This window comes from Mastigoproctus giganteus, chromosome 9 (genome assembly GCF_048544385.1).
Source record: "Mastigoproctus giganteus isolate SK-2022 chromosome 9, ASM4854438v1, whole genome shotgun sequence".
Taxonomy (NCBI): domain Eukaryota; kingdom Metazoa; phylum Arthropoda; class Arachnida; order Uropygi; family Thelyphonidae; genus Mastigoproctus; species Mastigoproctus giganteus.
The window spans coordinates 82,300,745-82,311,238 of record NC_143583.1 but is presented as its reverse complement, the minus strand read 5'-3'; the positions used below and the strand labels follow the sequence as shown (position 1 = coordinate 82,311,238).

The window sequence follows — 10,494 nt, the reverse complement described above, 5'->3', positions numbered from 1 at the left end:
TCCTGTTAATAACTCGGGAACCAAGCATTTCCGGAACTATGTTGATATAAAATATTTTTATTGTCTACATATGAGGAACTCATTCCTGAAGTTATGCAGTATTTTTGAGACACCCTGTATATTCTGGTTACTCGTATCTTTGTAATTGGTATGATTAATGTAGTAGATTAACATCACATTATTAGCAGCGTTATTCTTCAATAATGAACAAGAAAATGTTTTGCAGTCTTACACGGATTTGTATTAAAGCTTAGTAAGCATCTATGAAGTAAAGACTTTTAAAGACATGTTTATGATAACGTTTTTTCTATTTTTATTTGTAGAATATTCTCCTGCATTTGTTCCATGAAGTTTTGAAATACAATGTATTTCATCAACCATCGAATTACTTTTGTTTGAACGAAACCAAGGCATATACTGTATATGTAAACGTTGCAATATCCGGCACTCAACCGTTTGTACTTTTCGGATCTGTTTTGCGGAATTTTGCATTTCCTTTCCGTTTTGCCATTGTGTAAATTCTGCCTCACCAGTTAGCATCATCATAATTAGTACGAATGTGACTATAAAGGTAATTTTGTCTCCTTTTTTTAAAGGAAACATTAATGCTTAGGCAAGAACTCACTCTCGGTGGAACATAGGCCTGACGTAGCCGAGTAGTCAGGTACGCGAGTGCAGTAGCACACGCTCTTTGAGTAGATCGTGGTTCAAGCCCGTGACTGCTAAACTTGTTTAGCGATTGTATTCATGATTTATTGTAAGCTCGTCTGACCTGGTAGTCGTGCTGGAGTATAAACGAGAACATCTGTAAATAGCACGGAAAGATGGTCCTAGTGAAAATTTTACGTAAAGATTATCCGAAGGTGGAGTTGCAGCTAGCACATGTGCTTTCTGCAGATCCTGTCCCGCCTCAAATTAGCAGCCATTTATAGGAGGCGTGTTCTAACTTTGGAAGTGACTACAGTTAACTGTTACATATTGAAGCTTCAGATTTCACTATTTATATTGTCAATTTTACAGTTTGATCTCTTTCATTTATGAATCAACCGCTGCGTTTCACATCAGGTGAGTTAACTTATGGTGAATTGTAAATTGCTTAAGTGACTAATCTCTTACTTTCAGTTACAATGCAATTTAAAGTTCTGAGTACGCTTAAAGATGCCATCCATCGGCATTTACTTTACTCAATCCATTTAAAGCCTTAAACCCTTCAATAGGGTTCTCCTCGTATGTGGCCAATTTCCAAGCGGTACAATTTGCAGAACGTAAAAGGCTTCGCCTTTTATGGTAAAAGTACTACCGTTTTATGTCCCTGACTAGTCTTGTTACCCGTTTCAACAGATCCATATCCTTCTTAAAATGAGGCTTCCAGAGCCGTATGCAGTACTCACGATGCGCCTAACCATTACCTTATAGATGCAATCTTGTTAGGCATTATTCTTATGTTTTCTAGCAGCCTATCTGCACTGCTCAGAGAATTTGTCGGACTGAACAATTAACCCTAAGTCATTTTCGTCTTCCACCATCTTGAATGCGATACCACCGAATTAGTATGATATTCTGTCAATGTGCAGTACCTTTAATTTTCAATGGTAACCTCATGTTTCATTTTTCTGTCCAATATTACTATATTTTATTGTAGTAGCATTCCTGATTACTGTTATTAACCGCCCTACCAACCTTGCAAATTAGATATTAAACTAATATGCCTTCAATATCATGAATAAATATTATAAATAGTAAGAAGCCCAGTGCCGAACCCCGAACGACCACAGCAGTACCTTGCTATCGGCATTATCAGTGCCACGCTAATCCCATTTGTACAGCAATATTTCGTCCGGAACAATGTTAAAAGCTTTATTGAAGTCTAATATATGAAGTCACAATTGCATCCAGCAGTTACTGTGTCATAGTAGCTTCTCAGATTCATCAGACCTGGTCTCCCTTTAACAAATCCATGCTCTGATTTCAGTATAACTCCATTTCTGTTACCTACTGAATTCATTATATTTCCTTGAATAGCAGTCAAGCATACAGTTTGGTAATGACTCCCCTCTCCCTTTCGTTCTCTCACCCCCATTGTAAATAGGAGAGACATTTGAAAATCTCCACTGTATAGGGCTTGCCCCTTAAAGCCATCGCGGTTAGTATATATTGGTGTTATAATCGCACTTTCTTTTCTACACTACGTGGAAAGAAGGCCTAGGTACACATCTAATCGAGACTGATGAACTTTGTACGTTATTTGCGTAGTGCGGTTGTGAGTTAACCTATTTTGGGCGAAAGTTACAAGGTTTCTCATCCTGAAAATGGTGTTTAAAAAACCATGTTTGATGTATCGGTTCATGCTGGAAATGATGTTAGATATTGAAAGAACAGGGGAGAGGAATTGCTTCTGGTCCTCGAATGTAGCATTTCTATATAAATTACTTGATAGGTTCCGATCAAGTAAGATAGCAAAATAATTGAATGAAGATTGGTTTGTATCATGATAAAGCACGATATAAAAAGAGTAATTTCTGTTATTTATTGAGAGAACAATAATTATTCTGTTTATTTATTTATTTTTTAAATTATTTTGGTCTTATTTATATCTCCTACGAAACCTTCCGACTTGCGATCGACCAAATTCAAAATATCTTGATTTTATTTATTTATTATTTATTAGCTGTACCCGTTGAGAAAATTTCGCAATTGGTAGCAGAGTTTTTCTCTAGCTGTCCTAAAGAAATGTAGTCCGTGTTTTGTCGTGAGCAGGTAAGCCAGTACGCGTTCAATCCTTTCTCATTTCTTGTATCTCAGGAAGCTTATAAATTTTATTTGGTTTCACCATCTTTCCGATTATTCAAAATGTGCACGGTTTGTGCCTTTTATATTTTTCCATTTTTCTGCACAATTATGAAGAAATATCTTCAATTTGAGACAACTTTCAGCCCGATCGGTTATGCCTATCGTTCAAATGGCCGTCTCAAGAAAACAGCTTCCGTATTAATATATATATTATTATTTCCAATTGTTATTTCCTAATTTCCATGTCGTCATCATCATCATCATCAGCCATTTTAAATCCACTGCAGGATGAAGGCATCTGCAGCAACTTTCCAGTTCCTTCTGTTTTGTGCAATGGCCATCCATTTACTACCCACAAACTCATGAATTCCATCTATCCATCTTCGCCGTTGCTTCCAGGTTTTCTTCTAGCTCCTCTTGGGTACCATGCTGTTGTTTTCTTAGTCCATCTGTCATCATGTCTTCGAGCTAGTGTCCTGCCCAAGACCATTTTAGTTCTTTAGTTTTGATAAGAATGTCCTTTACTTGAGTTTGCTGCCTAATCCATGTGTTTCTCTTCTTATCTAACAGTCTGATTCCCAATATAATTCGTTCCATTCTTCGCTGTGTAGTTCTCAGCTTCTATTCCGTTCTTTTGGTGAGTGCCCAAGTTTCACTTCCACAAGTCATGGTGGGGAGTATACATTGGTTCATTATTTTACGTTTCAGACAAACTGTGTTATTGCTCTTCAGTATGTGACTATATTTCCTGAATGCTATCCATCCAAAATTTATTCTTCTCTTGACTTCCAGCCATTTATCATTATTACAGCTAATAATTTGTCCCAGATAAGTATATGACTCCACCTTTTCAATTACTGCTCCTTCAATCATTATGTCCCTTTCTGTGGCATACTTGTTCATCATTACTTTTGTTTTAGCCATATTCATCTTTAGTCCAAAATCCTTACTAACTGTGCATAACTGATTAAGATTTTCCTATAATTCTTTGGGATCATGGCTTATGACCAAAATATCATCTGCAAATCGTAAATGATTTAGGTACTCTTCATTCACATTGACTCCTTTCTGCGACCAGTCTAATCTTCTGAAAGCTTTTTTTTTTTTTTTTTTTTTTTTATGAAAACCCCAAACACGAAAGGTATCAAAACCTATAGTACTTAGTACCGTGCATGGGTTGAAGGAGAAGTATGGGGGGAGGGGGATGCCGGAAACTTTGCTCTAGAGACTAAACATGGGTTTCACCACTTCAAGCCTCCAATAAGCAAAGTGGTGGTATTTCACCGGTTGATGAAAGTCATCTACCACCTAAAACTTCCTCAAGGGCAGCAGTAAACAATTTCGGAGATATAGTGTCTCCATGTCGAACTCCTTTCTCGATTTTAAATTTCCTACTGTCTTTGTCTAGTCTAATAAAGGAGGAAGCGTTCTCGTATATTTTCTTCAAAATCATAATATATGGGGTATCTATGTCTTGTCTTTCCAGTGCACGAAACATTGCCTTATGCTGTATGGAGTCAAATGCATTTTCATAATCCACAACTGCCAGGCATAATGGTGTTTTATATTCATTTTCTTTCTCCATTAGCTGTGACATTACGTGAAGATGATCCATAGTTGAGAATCTTGTCCTAAAGCCAGCTTGCTCTTTCGGTTGATTCTCATCAAGTATTCTTTCTAATCTGTTAGTAATGACCCTTGCGAACAACTTGTAGATGTGGGATAACAAACTAATTGGTCGCTGCTTATTCTATTAGAATAAGAAGTAGCAACCTGGAGCGAGGGGTGCTGGGTATTTCAAGGACTGATGGCAGTCATGGTGAAACAGGTGAGTATATGGGATGTGTTAGGGTAACTAGGAATTTGAATAAGTGCTTGTATGTTTGCATGTATACCAATGCTAGAAGTATAGTAAATAAATTTGATGAATTTGAGGTGTTGGTCAAGACATCAAAGGCGGATATTGTTGGGATATCAGAGACGTGGTTTCACACTGATATTAGGAATGCAGAATTGGAATTTGGGGAGTACAATGTGTACAGACAGGATAGGCAGGAGAGGAAGGGAGGAGGTGTTATGCTGTTAAATAAGAAAAACATAAAATCAAAAGAAGTGCATCCAGTTGATATAGATGAACAGTGCACTATTGAGTCAGTTTGGTGTGACATAAGCACTGCGAAAGCAAAAATAAGAGTAGAAGTGTGTTATAGGCCTAATGACTCGAATAAGTACAATGAACAATTGTACAGAGAAATAGAGTTGGCTAGTAAATCAGAATGTCTTATAATGGGGGATTTCAACTTCCCAGATATTGATTGAAACTTGTGGATTGGTCACTCACACGCTAGTAAGACTTTTGTGGATTTATTGGATGATTGTTTTCTGCAGCAGCATGTTTGAGAGGCGACCAGAGAGGGTAATACTCTTGATCTGGTTAGCAGCAGCAATCATTCGTGTATTAAGAATTTGCAGATAAAGGAACCACTAGGTGGCAGTGATTACAGTGTACTGATGTTGGATTTACTTAAAGATATAATTACCATCAGGGGTAAAGGAAAGGGTTTTTGCTTCCATAAAGGTGACTACAGAGGTCTCAGACAATTTTTAAATTCTGTACATTGGGATCAACTGACGATGTTACCAACAGTAAATTCTAAGTGGGAAGCATTCAAGGAATTAATCGTGGAAACTACTAAAAGTTTCATACCTATTAAGAAATATTGTTCAAGGCTTAGGCCTAAATGTTTATCCAATGAACTAATGAGACTCGTAACAGAGAAGAAAAATGCATGGGATGCATATAAATTATCAAGCGACTCAGAAGCCTATGGCAGATATAAGTTAATCTGTAATCAGGTCACAAAGGAGGTTCGGCAGGCGAAGGCAGATTACGAGAAATCCTTGGCAAAAGATGCTAAGAAAAACAGCAAGGATTTCTTTACTTATATAAACACTAAAAGGAAGGGGATGAATCTGATTGTTCCACTTGATATCGATGGTTCGACTGTTGATGATCCTGCTCAGATAGAAAACAAACTGAATGAGTATTTTGCATCAACATTCACACATGAGGAGTTTTTAAGGTTTAAAAATGGCAGAAGGTTATCAAATTGTGGCAGGGTGCATAATGATTTTGTAATAACTGAGAGCAAAGTGGAGGAGAAATTGCTGAAGTTAAACATAAGAAAGGAACCTGGGGTGGATGGGATCTATCCAGTTATATTAAAGGAGGCGGCAAAGCAACTAAGCAAACTCTTAGCCATAATTATGAGAGCATCCTTGGACTCAGGGGAGTTCCCCACGGACTGGAGATGTGCAAATGTATCCCCAATTCACAAAGGGCGATCGAAGGGTGACACGAGTAATTACAGACCAGTTAGTTTAACTTCTGTTCCGGATAAAATAATGGAATCACTGGTTAAAGATGCATTGCAGGATCATCTAGACAAGACTGCAGCAATAATTCAGACACAGCATGGGTTTGTAAAGGGAAAGTCTTGTCTTACAAATTTAATAGGTTATTATGATGTGGTTACAAAGGAATTGGATGCAAAAAATAATTTTGATATCATATATTTGGATTTCAGGAAAGCGTTTGGCACTTTTGCGCATGGAAGACTATTGTAAAAATTGGAGCAGAATGGTATTAAGGGTAAGTTGCTGCAATGGATAAAAGGATGGTTGAGTGGGAGAAGACAGAGGGTGGTAATTAATGGGTGCTGCTCTTCGTGGACTAATGTTATAAGTGGAGTCCCACAGGGTTCGGTGTTGGGTCCTCTGTTGTTTTGTATATTTATCAATGATATTGATGAAGGTATATCAGGCTTAATGTCGAAGTTTGCAGATGATACAAAGGTTGGCAGGGTTGTTAATGACAGTAATGGCAGTGTGCTACTGCAACAGGATCTAGATTATTTGGGCAGATGGGCTAAGAAGTGGCAACTGAAGTTTAACCTTGACAAATGCAAAGTACTGCATATGGGTAGAAGTAACCCCAGAGAAACGTACCAACTGTGTGGTACTACACTTAAGGTGGTAGAAAATGAAAGAGACCTGGGAGTAATTGTGCAGTCAGATATGAAGTTTTCTGAGCAATGCAGATAGGCTGCCAGGGCAGGTCATGGGGTTTTGTCAATGATATATAGGAATTTTGCTAGCAGGGAAAAGGAGGTGATTGTCCGTCTGTATAAGGCAATGGTCAGGCCACGCCTTGAGTACTGCGTACAGGTCTTGTGGCCTCATTTTAGGAAGGATGTAGATTTGATTGAGCGTGTACAGAGAAGGGCAACAAGATTGGTGAGGGAAATGAAGGGCTTCTCTTACCAAGTTAGGCTTAAGTTCAGCAAATTGCAGCGGTTGGAGACTAGGCACCTGCGCGGTGATCTGATTGAGATGTATAAGGCCTTGAATGGATTGAGCACGCTGAATTCTGATGGGATCCTTCCACTTGTTCAGATTACGAACCTAAGGGGGCATAAATTCAAATTAAGAAAGGACAGATGTAGAATAGATTATGAGGAAATTTGCCTTTAGCTAGCGGGTGGTTAATTGCTGGAACAAACTTCCATCTGTCGTTGTGGAAGTTGATAAGTTAAATTTAAGGGGGAACTGGACAGGCATCTGGAGGGAATGGTGTGGTTTTTTTTTTTTTTTTTGGCTGATGCTGCATAAGCTCATACACTTTCTTTCTTGCATCACATGCCACTACTACTACTACTACTATAGTTTCCAATTTCTGATTTATCTCCTTTCTTATCAGCAAAACTATGATTGCATTATTCCACTGCTTAGGCGTCACACCTTTTCTAATGCCCTTTGTGAAGAGCCTTGACCGTTTTTGTGTTATGTCTCTTCCTCCCAATTTTAACAACTGTACAGTAACTTCATCTTCCCCTGCGGCTTTCTGATTCTTCATTTTCTTCAACTCCTGTTCTACCTCATCAGGAAGAATATCGGCGACGGAAATCAAACCCAGATCTTTTCAAATGAGCGGCAGATGGAGATATATCGCTCTGAATCAGCTGCTAACAATGGCTTCGCAACTAGAATAGCGTAAACTGTATAACAGTTGAATAAATATGGGAAAACTTTTATGCAATTTTTCCACGCGTGGCAGATTTATTGTTGGCGGGAGATGATTGCCGGGTCTTTTCTTTAGGAATTTTCTTTTTTTTTTCCTGATAATTTATATTTTAGGAAAAGTTTTATAATTTACTAATGTTTTTTTTTTTTTTTATTTAATTTTCAGAACATTTGCAAGAGCTGCCTTCCACTTCACCACCAGATACAACAAACGATGATATTTTTTGGCCACTGCGTACCTGGAATAATGTTAATCATCATTGGCTTGTGGTGATCAATCACATTCTGCTATCGTTACGCCAGATACGTGAACAGATCTGGGAAACCTGAAGATGAATTCCTGGTTACCTTGACATCTTTGGCTCCTCGTTATAAAGATGCTCCAGTAGACACCTGGTTGTTTCTCTTCGCTTCGACTATAGGAATGATAGTGGAAATTACTGGAATATGTCTATACCCATCATACCTCGCAAATAATCTTCAACACCTATCCATGTATTTCTGCTTCTGGATGTATTCAGTAATCGAAATATTTGTTTCTAAACGAATTCCACTTCCACCCAAGACAGAGTACGTAACATGTTTACTGTCGTTTATAGTCGAAGCCCTTGTGTTTGCTGGACACTCGCATGGGAAATCGCCAATCGAAATGCACGTGCATTCCTTACTTGTTTTCATAATTTTAGCTACGATTGCAGTCATCTTCATTGAAATGGCATACCCAACTGTCCACTCAGCTATATTGCGTTCGTTTCTTTTGCTCTTCCAAGGATCCTGGTTTGTTCAAATTGGTTTCATTCTCTCCGTTCTCAGTTTTGGCGGAATATCATGGGATGATGCAAGCCACGAGCACATTATGCTAACGACAACGATATTTACTTGGCACATAATACTCAATTTCATGGTCATTCTACTCGTTGGGCTCCTTTCTTATCGTCACACTTCGAAACCTAAGCCAACGTTCTAAAAAAAAAAAAAACTAATTAAATCGAGAGATGTGTATGTTTAACATTTTTTACATTCTACAACACTGAAAGGAATGCAGAAACTTGCATAGCTCGCATAAAATGAATAGATACATTGATTTGCTACTTGTATACCTATAAGGGCAACTTTGCTAATATTTTCAATAGTACATTTATTCGCTCTTGATATGAGCATTCTTGAAATGTATTTGCAATAGAGTATTAAAATTTGATGGAATAAATTCGTGTTTTTTTGTTTCAAATGCACTACTTATTTACCCTTTTGCTTGTCCTTCTCTACTATTGAGCATAACTTTAACCTTGTAACAATTATCTCAGCTGTTAATCATGATTCCCTTAAGAGGAAAAATTGAGCACAATGAAATCACAATTAGAATCACTGACATTAAGTCTTATTGTATAATTTATATTTCATGTTATTACATTGTTTTGAAGACTAAAGTTGAAACGTAGTTTTATAGAATTGGAATAATCTGAGAACCAGTGCTCATATAATACTGCATTATAGCAGGGGAAGATTTGCACTAAAATTTATTGTGAAAAATGTTTATGGCCTTTTCACCATAACGGATCTCGTCTTTTTAAGAAAAATGTTTATACACAATACATATTATTTGTTTAATAATCGCACTTTAACACATAACAAAGTTACCACTTTTTTTATATAATAAAGTGCACATATAAATTATATAAAAGACTAATTGAACATACAGTGAATCAGTAGAAACAAAACTAGAATATTATGGGATTACTTTGATTTCTTGAATAGGGAAGAAACGTTATCAGAATCATGTTCAATATAACTGTATACATCCGGTCTGTTGCACAAATCTTCAACTGTAATACCATCTGAGGAATTGAGTAATGCAATTTACAAACGTGATACACGTCTACTCAAATGGTTCTAAATCAGTAATGGGCTCTAAAATCTTTACAACATACATTTATAAACTATATATGATTTTAACCATATTTTAGTTACAGTGTAGTTTATATTTTAGTTACAGTACACGTACAGTGTAGACTCCGGGGTCTACACTGTACATCAAATACTGCTGATTCTCTAAATTTATGATATGTACGCTCAGAAGAGGCAAAATAATTGACTAAATATACAATATGAAATATAGTATGTATATATGTTATTGTAAAAACCTAAAATCAAATACTAACAGTTCACGTAAAAACAACAAGCACCTAAAGAAGCACGCAGTCGACAAAACTAGATTTTACTAGTAAGAACTATAAACCACTACACCTGCTGGTAAAATCCAGAATCCAAAGTGTAACTAGTAGTATTTAATAACATTTTTTAGTAAAATCTAGTTCTTACGGCGTACGTTTTAGTAAAAACTACTTCCTTAGAAATTTCAGTTAGCGGAAAATGTAATAGAGGGGAAGGCTAAATTTTAGAACAAGACTCTTACCCTTGGATCTTTGTGACGGCAAATGATGGCCAGATGGCTATGATTTTTCCTTCTGCACGCGAGTAGAACTGGCAGGAATATAACAGACAAGCAGGGAGAGACCTCACCTTAGTAGAGTTTTCTTAACAGACTTTCGTTTCCACTACTGTAAAAAGGTCAGATTAGTTTATTTCATCAAATTAAGGACGAATTCAAGTGAAAAACGGTGC

At 37.1% G+C, this 10,494-nt stretch overlaps 1 long non-coding RNA gene across 1 annotated transcript; it reads left to right on the top strand.

Moving 5' to 3' along the window:
• Positions 1–970: 970 nt before the first annotated feature.
• Positions 971–8,329, top strand: LOC150080493 (uncharacterized). The gene is made up of 2 exons (XR_016547422.1): positions 971–1,065; positions 8,039–8,329. It is a non-coding gene; the product is annotated as an uncharacterized LOC150080493 (long non-coding RNA).
• Positions 8,330–10,494: the final 2,165 nt, after the last annotated feature.